Source organism: Acanthochromis polyacanthus, chromosome 15 (genome assembly GCF_021347895.1).
Source record: "Acanthochromis polyacanthus isolate Apoly-LR-REF ecotype Palm Island chromosome 15, KAUST_Apoly_ChrSc, whole genome shotgun sequence".
NCBI classification, from domain to species: Eukaryota; Metazoa; Chordata; class Actinopteri; family Pomacentridae; genus Acanthochromis; species Acanthochromis polyacanthus.
This window is the reverse complement of record NC_067127.1, coordinates 36,806,238-36,818,702: the sequence shown is the minus strand read 5'-3', so window position 1 is coordinate 36,818,702 and position 12,465 is coordinate 36,806,238. Positions and strand designations below refer to the sequence as shown.

Sequence of the window (12,465 nt, the reverse complement as noted above, 5' to 3'; positions counted from 1 at the left end):
TTTTATTTCTGCAACTTGCTGCAATAAACACTTCCAGAGCAGTTTGTGAATTTAAGCAGTTAAAAATGTGAATGGTGCTAAAACTCCAGAATAAACCTGAGGTGATGCTGACAGAGCTGAGATGCTGTAAGGTAACGTGATCTTCTTGGATTCATCACTCGTCTCTTTTCAGTCCTTCTCTCTCCTCAGATCAACATAATTTCATCAATATTATCCTTTTTGTGTCAGATCTAAATGACACTGCAGAGGATCAGAATGAAATTGATGCAACTATTAATGTCTGCTGATTTGATCCTCAACACACATGGAGGAAAAATAAAGATGGATTTAGATCAGGGCTGTCCAACATGAGGTCTGTGGTCCAAAAGTGGTCCTCCAGAGGGTCCAATCCGGCCCTCAAAGTGGAAAAATTACAGAGAAGACATTAACTGTAGATTGTAAATTAGTAAAAGTATAAATTTAAAATCATTTCTAGACCATGACAAGTTGTTTGGATCAGAAAGTAAAATCCGAGATTTGTCATTGTTCTTTTGTTATTTTGTTTCTTGTTTTTCTAATACCGGTAGTTTGTCTCATGTTTTTGTCGTTTTGTGTTTCCTTGTTGTCTCACTTGTGTTTTTATTTTTTGTTTCTTTTTTATGTCATTTTTTTGTCTTGTTTGTGTCCATTTTTGTCTTTTTTTGGTTCGTTTCTCATTTTTGTCATTTTCTGTCTCATTTTTGTCATATCTTGTCTTGTTTGTGTCCTTTTTTGTCTTTTTGTGTCTCATTTTTGTAATATATTGTCTTGTTTGTGTCCTTTTTTGTCTTTTTGTGTCTCATTTTCGTAATATGTTGTCTTGCTTTTTTTGTCTTTTGTCTTACTTTTGTCGTTTTGATCACAAAATAAAACACTATATCGTTCAGTTCCAGATACCTGCGACTAAATGCTGTGTTCCTTTGTAGAAAATTAGGAGTTGTATATTCATATTTTTTCATAACTGGGAGCTCCCCAAGCTATTTCCTACCAAACCTTTCCAAAAACCACAAACCAGAGTTTAATTAATTTGATTAAAACGGCTTCAGACTGCATCCCAGAGCTCACCTGTCCTGTCAGTTCTCCAGTTTTTCCTGAAAACTCGGAGGAAAAGGAGACAAAGTGGAAGAATCACTGCCAAGAGGACAGAGAATTAAACTCAGAAAATCATCGTCTGGCGTCTTCATCAACGTAAAAAAGAATAAAAAACAAACAACTGATCTTCTCCTGTCGAACAAACAACATCAGGGATTAACTGTCAACAACAACAACTGTCTCTGCTGCTTAAATTATACATGTTGAGCAGAAATCAGAGGAAACTAGAAGCCTGATTATGGTTTTAAAGGATTTATTGTCAGTCTGTGATCAACACAAAGAGTTCTGTTCACTAATTTACTGAATGCTGCTGCAACCATTAAACAGAAATCATCATTTTTACATCATCAAACTATGACTTTACGCTTTATTGAACACATAAATCGACATTACTGCTGATTCTTTTGGAGATTTTTGCATTTAGTCGCTGGAAAAGCAGAAAATTCAGCAGCAAAAGTGAATGTTTGTGTTGTTAATCCACGTTGTTTGTCATAAATTAGCGTTTTAGTCACTTTGACCTGCAGTTCTTCACTGTATTAGTCATTACTGTCAGTTTCCTTTTTATGGTTAAAGGTTTGAATGATCTAAAGTCACACGAGACTCAAAAACTGTCAAAGTTGTTCAGAGAAAATCAGAAATAATGATGGTATGAAATATAAATAAATTAAATTCTAGCTGTGTAAACTAATCCTGTTTTCATTTGAGTTTCACGTAAGCAGTTAAAATGTAAAAATGCATGAATTTTTCCACAATAAAATTCCTGTTCTGGCCTTAATTTTCACGTGTATTCGTTTATTTTTGCTTTTTATTCTTCATTGAATCATGTTGACACGAATAAAAACACTAAAATGAATTATAATAATCTGTCTGTCACTATGTGTATGGATATAAATACTGTAAAATAAAGACAAAATATATTTTAATGAAATATTTTATATGAAATCACCATTTTTGTATGAGACGTTTCTGAGTATATTCTCCATAATTTGGCTGAATTTTTACATTTTTTTTGACTATTTGTGTCCAAACATTGAAATAGATTTACAATATTAATTTGAAAATTGTTCTCCATCATATTTTTAATGGGAAAATTTCTATTTTCTTTAAAAAAAAAGTAAACTTCAATTCACTGATTGGAAACGTCATCGATACAGATCAATACCAGATCAATACCAGATCAATACAGATCAATACCAGATCAATACCAGATCAATACAGATCAATACCAGATCAGGAAAGGTCTCTGCTACTATCAGAGTGAAATAAAACACATTTCAAGGGTTTGATGATGAAATTAGTCCTTCTAATGTTCATTTCTTTTCATTAGTTTGATTCAAAATGTTGCAAAAAATCTGTCTTCTTGTTCTTCTTCTGAATCTCTGCAATTCTTTGGTTATAATTTATAAAAATGCTAAAACAAGACAAAATATTACAAAAATGAAACACAAAAGCACAAAGAACAATCCAGTATTTCACTTTCTGATCCAAACAACTTGTCATGGTCTAGAAATGATTTTAAATTTATAGTTTTACTAATTTACAATCTGCAGTTAATGTCTTCTCTGTAATTTTTACACTTTGAGGACCAGACTGGACCCTCTGGAGGACCACTTTTGGACCACGGGCCTCATGTTGACGTCGATGTTGAACTTCTAACTCCACCTTGATGCGTAAAATAAATCTAAAATCACAGAAAAGAGACGCAGAAACACATAAAGTGCCTCATAAATGCCTCTGTTTGACGTGATTCATATTAAAAGAGGGATTCAGTGATTCATCCTGAGTGGAAATAAAGTTTTAACTCTTTCCTCAGATCGATGCCGTGGCTGAGATTAGGAACAGATTACGGTGGAGGTTAGAGGAGACAGATTTAACTGCTGGTCGGATGCTGCTCTGGCTGGTTTCCCTTAATAAGAGATTTATCTTTGATTGTCAATAAAATAAACATCCAAGAGGCTTAAATCAGAGCTGAAGAGGCTAATGGAGCCGCTGGCCGACGTCAGCTTCAAATATTTCTGCTTAAAATTCAGAATTTAAACTCCAGCAGAAGATTCAAAGGCTGGACGGTCTGTCTGATGTTTCTAATGCAAAAAACTGAGCAGAAAATGTAGAATTCCAGAAAAAAATCGACTTAAAGTGTGACAGCGAAAGCTAAACTAGCCAACAGACGTGAAGTCTCTGCACATAAAGTTGGATTTTCAGTGCTTCTGTCTCATTTTTCTGAGACAAAACGACCTGAAAGTGATTCAGACCAACACAAAATAGACGCAAAATCAGCATTAACACATGAGAAAACTATCTGATGAGATTTAACGACAAAAAAGAGACGTAACTAAGAAAATAGACCGACAAAAAGGTGAATTTCTTTGTAAAAACGAGCTCAAAGAGACTCAAACTGACCTGAAATAGACACCAACAACAACAAAACGACCAGAAACGAGACAAGTTAAAAAAGAGACAAAAAATGACAAAAAAGTTACGAAAAATACAAGAAAATAGACAAACGATACAAATGAGACCAAAAACAAACACAAATGAGAAACAAAAGAACAAAAACAAAACAAAACATTACAAAAATGAGACAAATGATACAAAACAAAACAAAAAATATGACAAAAAGTTACAAAGTGATAAAACATTAAGCAAACAACGCAAGCAAGAAAAAAGAACCCACTAAAATGACAAAAACAATGCTCAAAACAACAATAAAATGACAAAAATAAAACAAAGACCACAAGCGAGACAAAAAGAAAACACAAAAAGACAAAAACAAGAAAAAAACAAGATCAAAATGATAAGAGTCAGACAAAAAACAACAAAAAAGACTAAATATTACAAAAATGAGACACAAAATGACATGAAATGAAACACAAATTTACAAAAACAAGACACAAAGTACCAAAAATGAGATGAACGACACAAGCGAGACAAAAAAACATAAAACGACAAAAACGATACACAAAAACAGCGAAAAAAGCAAAACACAAAATGACAAAAATAAGATAAAAGACACAAGCAAGACAAAAAGGAAACACAAAACAACGAAAGTCAGCCAAAAACAGACAAAAATAAATAAAAACATGACAAAGTATTACAAAAATGAGACACAACATGACAAAAGACTTTTGTTTAGCAGAAACTAAATGAACTGAGGGACCTGTTTCTAAAGCATTTTATGACGCCTCACAAACAAACCCACAAGAAAAAGAGTTTACTTCAATTAAAAAGTTGATTTGCAGAGAAATATGATTTTAAATGTGGACATTAAAGCTCAGCAGAAACATTATTCTGTTCAGTTTCACTTTGAGGTGAAGCAGAAATGAATTAAAGTTGCTGCTGAGGGATTTTCTCCATCCTCAGGTGTGTAACTGGATCTTTTTTTTATTCCTGAACCTAATTTTCCCCTCGCTGGTGCTTTAAATAAGAATATCATGTGTGCCGGGTTAAATAAAAGGGGACCGTCGGTGGTGAAAAGCTAATCAGAGCCTCCTCCAGTCCGTCTGACGGATGCAATCAGCTGATGAAACCCACAGAAAGACGGAGGAGCTTCAGTCTGTTTTCACACGTCTGCCGTCCATCACCGCCTCCATCGCTTCACCTCCAGCTGCTCCAGCCTCCGACCACATTTAATAAATATAAAATAAATAATAGAGCTGGATAATGAGCGTCTTATTACTGGAACAGCAGCTCTGTGCTGATGGATGACAGGATGAGGAGGAGGAAGAAAGTAACAGAGGCAGAAGATGAGAAGATCTCGCTGAGGGATGAGTGACCTGGAGACCAGGTGAGATGACGGTAATCTGCACCTTCAGACGTTGGGAAACGTAGTTCTCAGCTCAGAACCGGATCAGGTTTCAGTTTATTAGGGTTTTACAGAAGTTCTGTTTCTGCATGAATAAAGTGAGTTTAAATGAGGTCAAGTCAGATCCTGATTTATATTTTAGTTTTTAAACAACAGATGTTCTCAGAGAAGTTCTTCCCAGGACAAAACAACGAGTCTGGATGATGAATGAGCAGAACACGCTGAAATATCAGGGATAAGAGCCTGGAGTCGTGTTTATGATGGTGATTTACTTCAATAATTAACGTACGAAGGTTTTAAACCCGACACACATTATAATAGAAAATGCTACTTTACATATATCATAATAAAAAACAAGAGCTTTAATAATTAATAGAACAAGAACAACTACAAGTACAAAGCAACTCATACGAAGAAGAGCAACAACAACAACAAAAACAACAACTATAACAAGAACAACAACAAAAACAACAACTATAACAAGAACAACAATGACTAGAATAACAACAACAATAACAACTATAACAAGAACAACAACTATAACAACAACAACTATAACAAGAACAACAACTATAACAAAAACAACAACTATAACAAGAACAACAACAAAAACAACAACTATAACAAGAACAACAATGACTAGAATAACAACAACAATAACAACTATAACAAGAACAACAATGACTAGAATAACAACAACAATAACAACTATAACAAGAACAACAATTATAACAAGAACAATAACTAGAACAACAACAACAATAACTATGACAATAACAACAAGTACAAGATCAGCAACACGAACAACAATGGCAGAGACAAAACAACAACAAAAGGGCAACAACAAGAAGTAGAACAACAATGACAAGAACAACAACAACAACAACTGCATTAACAACAAGAACAAGAACAACTATATTAACAACAATAGCAACAACAACTATAACAACTATAACAAGAACAACAACAACAATTACAACAACAACAACAAGAACAACAAGGACAACAGCAACAACAACTATAAAATGAGAACAACCACAAGAGCAATTTTTAACATCTTCCTCCCAATAAACTACAAAACGTACTTCAAAAATGAGTAAAAACTGTTGAACGATCAACAGAGCAGCAAATATGTGCTCTCATTCTGACAGTACAGCGATCAGGGAGAGCCGTGTGGAGTCAGAACTCCAAATTAATTCAATTTATCACTTTAACCAAGACACCAAACACGTTTAGGTCCTTAGAAGCTGAAGGTGTTGATCTGTTTCTCTCCCAGCTCTGCTCTTTTCTTCCTTCTTCCTCCTTTCCTGGTAATAAGTATAATTTTAGCTCCAGTCCTGAGAAATCCTGGTTCTGGACGTGTTTAAGATGCTGCCTGCATGCTGCCGTTTCCTGCAGGAATTAGAATGAATGTTGGTTCACGGTTTCAGGCCTTAGTCAGCAGCTGTGCTTCTGTTCTCTGTGATCTGCTCCTCTGATACGATCTGCTCTCCAAACAGGTTCACCTGCAAAATGTCAAGTGTTTCCTTTGTCAGCAGAGAGTTTTCCTCACGTCACCGCCTGGTTCTCGTCTCTGACTCCAGGCCTCGTCCACGGTGACCTTCTCAGGAATCAGCATCTCAAATGAAACCTCAAATGTGTCATGTTCTGCACTCAATAAAACCGTCACCTCAAAACTGCACAGTCACAGTCAATGCAGCTTTACTTTACATCAGGGCTGTCCAACATGAGGCCTGTGGTCCAAAAGTGGTCCTCCAGAGGGTCCAATCCGGCCCTCAAAGTGTAAAAATTCCAGAGAAGACATTAACTGCAGGTTGTAAATAAGCAAAACTATTATTGTTCATTGGGCCTCATTCATGAACGCGTTCGTAGAAAAGCGTTCGAAAGAACGGCTTTAAGAACTCCAAGAGAAAAGTACGTCGGATTCACGAAGCGTTCTTGACAAGCCAAATCTGTTCTTAGGAGGGAGATGAGCCGGATTCAAGAACAGTCTCTACGAACACCCTCCCCTCTCATTAACATGACATTTACATTGTATTGACTTGTAAATATAAAAGGTACACCCTCTAAACTTCCTTATAAGGCAGCAGCAAGAGAGTGTTTGAGACACGTGAGCACTGGAGTGCAGGTGAAACTCCGCCCACCAGAGTGATGGTCATTTCTGCAGATGACAGAGCTTCAAACAGCCAATAAAGTCTGACCTGAGACAGCTAAACTTTTATACTCAGAAAGGGTGTCTGTCGTAATAAAACACCCTCTGCCTCTGCTGCAGTGACAGGTAAAACTGCCCAGGCCATGTCCGCCTTGTCTCCCCGGTCAGCGCGTATGTGCACACCGGGGCGTGTGCACGTGGCGGCGGTCAGCGTGGTGGATATTACGCTTACGTTGCAATAGTTATTGCAAGTGCACGTGGCGGCGGTCATCGCGCGTGCACGTCGTAGTGGTCATTGCGCTTGTACCTCCCACAGACCTCTAAACACGTTAATGTGACCAAGTGCAGCTTCAGAAAAAAATCTGATTTTGAGTTTAACTGGCACTGAACTATAAAACCATTGATCACTAAAATTCACTTGAATAAATCTAGTTTTAAATTAAATAATTTGTGGTAATATTTGAATCATTTTAAGAAAGAAATTCAAATTTTTGGATCAGTTTTGACTGTAACAAAATTCTAAAAGAGCAGATTTTTTGTGTGTAAGAGTCCTCCTGAGTGTTCTTAGAATTTGTTCTTACTTTTAAGAACCGGTCAGTTAAGAACACGTTCGTGAATGCCAAAAATCTTCTTAAGAAGGCTCTAAGAACAGATTTGTTCTTAAGAACGCTTCATGAATGAGGCCCATTGTTCTTTTGTTGTTTTGTGTCTAATTTTTGTAATATTTTGTCTTTTTTTGTTCTTTTTTGTCTGACTTTTGTTAAGTCAACACCTTCTGACCTCCTGCAGCTCCATATCATCATACCTCCACCTCCGTTCTTCACTGTCAGGACCATCCATCCACTGTGGTAGTCCTGGTCAGGTTTTCACCAAACATCTGGACTCCATCTGAGCCCAACTCATTGATCTTCATCTGACCAAAGAATGTTCTCCAGCATGCATCAGGCTTCTTCTCATGTTCTTCAGCAAACTTTCATCTGGAAGTTTAGTTCTGAGCAGCAGCCAGGTTTAGTTCTGGTCCTCCGTCCATAGAGGTTGATGTTCTGAAGGTTCCTTCACACTGTCTGAGCTTCACACTAACTCTGGTTTCCATGGAGAACCCCTGAACCAAGTCTGAAGCAGCTGATGTCTGTTTTTACAGCTGGATGGAGAAAGTAGTTCACTGTCTGTGAAGTCATTTTAGGAGCTCTGATTAGTGGTACTATGACTCCTTCTAGACCTCCTGATTAGTGGAACTATGACTCCTTCTAGACCTCCTGATTAGTGGAACTATGACTCCTTCTAGACCTCCTGATTAGTGGAACTATGACTCCTTCTAGACCTCCTGATTAGTGGAACTATGACTCCTTCTAGACCTCCTGATTAATGGAACTATGAGTCCTTCTAGACCTCCTGATTAGTGGTACTATGACTCCTTCTAGACCTCCTGATTAGTGGAACTATGACTCCTTCTAGACCTCCTGATTAGTGGAACTATGACTCCTTCTAGACCTCCTGATCAGTGGAACTATGACTCCTTCTAGACCTCCTGATTAGTGGAACTATGACTCCTTCTAGACCTCCTGATTAATGGAACTATGACTCCTTCTAGACCTCCTGATTAGTGGTACTATGACTCCTTCTAGACCTCCTGATTAGTGGAACTATGACTCCTTCTAGACCTCCTGATCAGTGGAACTATGACTCCTTCTAGACCTCCTGATTAGTGGAACTATGACTCCTTCTAGACCTCCTGATTAGTGGAACTATGACTCCTTCTAGACCTCCTGATTAGTGGAAATATGACTCCTTCTAGACCTCCTGATTAGTGGTACTATGACTCCTTCTAGACCTCCTGATTAGTGGAACTATGACTCCTTCTAGACCTCCTGATCAGTGGAACTATGACTCCTTCTAGACCTCCTGATTAGTGGAACTATGACTCCTTCTAGACCTCCTGATTAGTGGAACTATGACTCCTTCTAGACCTCCTGATTAGTGGAACTATGACTCCTTCTAGACCTCCTGATTAGTGGTACTATGACTCCTTCTAGACCTCCTGATTAGTGGAACTATGACTCCTTCTAGACCTCCTGATTAGTGGTACTATGACTCCTTCTAGACCTCCTGATTAGTGGAACTATGACTCCTTCTAGACCTCCTGATTCCTGCTGACTCTGTGCTTCTCTGGTTTTTACTTGCTCACTGATCTTCCTGGATCTTTTTCCATCTTTGTCGAGTCTTTCAGTCAGACTTTCTCTTCCTCTGTTCAGTTCTTCTCCATGGTGAGCCATGATGCAGACATAGATAGACCCAGTCCATAGGTTCAGAACTGAGAAGGTTCTGTTGTTCTCAGCTCATTTTACAACCATGTTTATCAGTTAGATTGATTTAAATCATAGTTTGGTTTCACTGATCACAGCTGGATGATTTTCTCCTTTTGGGGTCTAATTGTTTAAAAGAGGAACTACTCGACCGTTCCAGTTAGAAGTAATGCAGTTTTTGAGAGGCAAGTGATATTTAAGAGGAACATACTCACTTTTGGAGTGTCCTGTCCATAATTCCCTGTTTGTTTGTGAACTATTAAAGCATTTATACAAGCAGTCTGAACATACATTTGAGAAATGAAGCTGTCACTGTTTGATGTTTCTGCATAGATTGTAGGAATACGAACGATGAATAATGGTAAAAGAGGCTCTTATTTTTAAACATTTTCAAGAGAAATTTCTGTGTGAGCTGACTTTGCTGCTAACATTTTGACAGACAGAGGCTTGGGTAATCTGCCGCTATCAGCAAACAGCACTTACATGGAATTGCGGAGCACTTAGCAAAAAGCTCCTCTACAGAGCCGCTGACCGTTTATGATAAGAGGAAGGAAAAGCATCATTTTATTCCTATCTGCTATTCAAGGAACTCCTCCAGGCGAAGAGGTGCTCGCTCTGACTCTGAATGGGAAGATATTATTAAAAACATTTACAGTATCAGACCTGCTGCTGTACGTTTACAGTGAAGATAAAACACGAGTTTAAAAACGGTTTCTGCTTTCATGAGACATTTCCTGTTTTACTGTCCTGTAAACTGGTTTCACCTGGAAGTCTGGAGATAAATCGAGCTCGGCCGGATCGTCCATGCAGACGTCTCCATGCGTCTGTGAGGGGCGTGCACGTTGCTGCGTGCACGTCGTTGCGTGCATGTTGCTGCGTGCACATGGCTGTGTGCTCGTGCACGGCGGGCCACATCTATCACAGAGTCCAGAGAGCTACAGAGTGTGAAATCAAGTCTGACATTCACGGTTCCAGCCTCCCAAGGCCGTCCTAAAGCGGAACACTTAGAGCCCAGTGTCACTTTCAGACTCAGAATAATAGCGGCGGCTCTTTGAAGATGACTTTTCATTCTCTCTCCGACTCTTATTCATTCTGACCTCAGCGTGGAAATAATGGAATAAACGCTCTCCTCTGACAAAGACTCCTCCGGTTCTCTTCTGCATGCTCTCTCCAAAAAAAAGTCTCAATAATGAATTTAAATACTCAACAAAAAGAAAAAGAAAAGAACAGTTTGCAGACCTAAATATGGACGACGTGGAGGTTTGATCTGTTTAGCAACTATGTTAACTTTGAAGTTAATTTCCATATGAAATTTACAATAAATATCGTCTATATGTTGATGATAAACATGAGCAAACAAAAAGCTTCTGCTGTAGAAGAATGGTGATCCATCCCTCCAGCTGACCTGCAAGAGACTTCAGGAATCCAAACACAGCACTAAGACACTTTATCTCACCTCCATGCTCCACTGTCAGGACTATTTATTCACTAAGGACTCATCTGGTCAGCCAGTATTTTGATTTATCCTCAGATATTCATTCCCCTTTTGCACTCATGCTGCCCCATATAATCACACTTCCACCTCCATGCTCCACTGACAGGACTATTTATTCACTGTATGTCGATTATCTGACTGTTCACGAGTAACAGAAGCTTCCAACTGTTTTTGTGCATTAAATATTAAATACAAGTCATAAATAAATAGATGTTTTGGATTGCTATAGGCTAAGGGACCAATTTTGTGTCAACGTTAATAATTCTAACGTCTCAAAAAACAAACACATTATCGACTCAACAATCTGTATTTTTACAAAAAATTTCTGTTCAATTTTTTGTATTTTTGAAATACTGGAAAATGTCGATGCATTTACAAAAACCCACAGTGAATTTAAATGTCTGATGTCTGCAACTTTAAAAAAAATTCAGTTTTATTTTCAGTGACACGGACGTTTTTGAAGATTAAAATAAACATTTTTATAGTTTCACAAATACTTTCTTTTTGTATAATACATGAAAGTGTTCAAATGTAATTTAATAATATAAATAAATTTGTAAAATTAAATATTAGTAACAGCAGAGAAAAAAGTTTTTAATGTAGATTTACTTGTTAAATAATAAATTTCTTAGATAATTACAGACATTTTTAAAATAAAAAATTGAAAAAATGTGTTTTAGTGAGTGTATGTTATTTATAAGGATTGTTAGTTTGTTAAAATACAGTTTTTATGATTATATATCATCTGTCTGTCTATTTGCACATATACATGGAAATGTGTTTTATTGTGGAAAATTATTCTATTTTTCTGAGTTTATTTTTCATTATTTAACAGTTATTTTAAAAAAACAATTCAGTGTTTTTTGTTTCTTTTATTGCTCAAGTTGCTGGAAAAACACATTTTTTGTTTGAACTTTTCATTATGTTTATTTTTTACAGTGTACTGTCAGTATTTTTCTGTTATTTTTGCTTTCACATTTTGCCAGATTTTTATTTTCACCCTTTACATATATGTGTATGATGTAAAATTAGAGCTTGAAAATGTATTTTAATATTTTTAAAAATATTCTATTTTATTTTTATTTTACATTTTCAGAAACATAAGCTGCAGGAAATTACATGTTTTTTTTTTAAACATTTTTTGTCAGTTTCATTGGTCTCTCATGTCCCATTCTTGTGCTTCTTAAAATGAAAAGAGAAAATCTACTACATTTTTTGTACACTTTCTGACTTTTCAAATACATGTTTTTCTTAACATTTTTTGTCAGTTTTATTTGTCTCTTTAGTGACATTCTTGTGCTTTGTTTTGTTTTAGTTTCTTAACATAAAAAATGAAAATGTACAAAATTTTCTTACATTTTCTGACTTTTCAAATACATATTTTTTGACACTGCAGCTGCAGGAAAATTTCCGTTTTTTTTGTTTTTTTTTTTAAATTTTTGTCAGTTTTTCGTCTCTCTTTGTTCTTCTCATGACATGTTCTTGTGTTTTGGTTTGTTTTTGCCTCCAACATTTTGGGTTCTTTTCTTTCTGATTTCTTCACTATTTTTCGACTATTTTTCTCACCTTTGCTTTCTGCTGCAGACGACCTGCTTCTCCGTCT

At 36.6% G+C, this 12,465-nt stretch overlaps 1 long non-coding RNA gene across 13 annotated transcripts; it reads right to left on the bottom strand.

The window, feature by feature from the left end:
- Positions 1–7,984: 7,984 nt before the first annotated feature.
- On the bottom strand, positions 7,985–9,225 carry LOC127537451 (uncharacterized). Of its 13 annotated transcripts, none has more exons than XR_007947088.1 (5): positions 9,168–9,225; positions 8,896–9,065; positions 8,658–8,827; positions 8,454–8,623; positions 7,986–8,419 (listed from the first exon to the last, which is right to left on the bottom strand). It is a non-coding gene; the product is annotated as an uncharacterized LOC127537451 (long non-coding RNA). The 13 variants fall into 13 exon arrangements; XR_007947083.1 differs by having other exon boundaries at positions 8,896–9,133; positions 9,168–9,206; XR_007947087.1 differs by lacking the exon at positions 9,168–9,225 and adding an exon at positions 9,100–9,164.
- Positions 9,226–12,465: the final 3,240 nt, after the last annotated feature.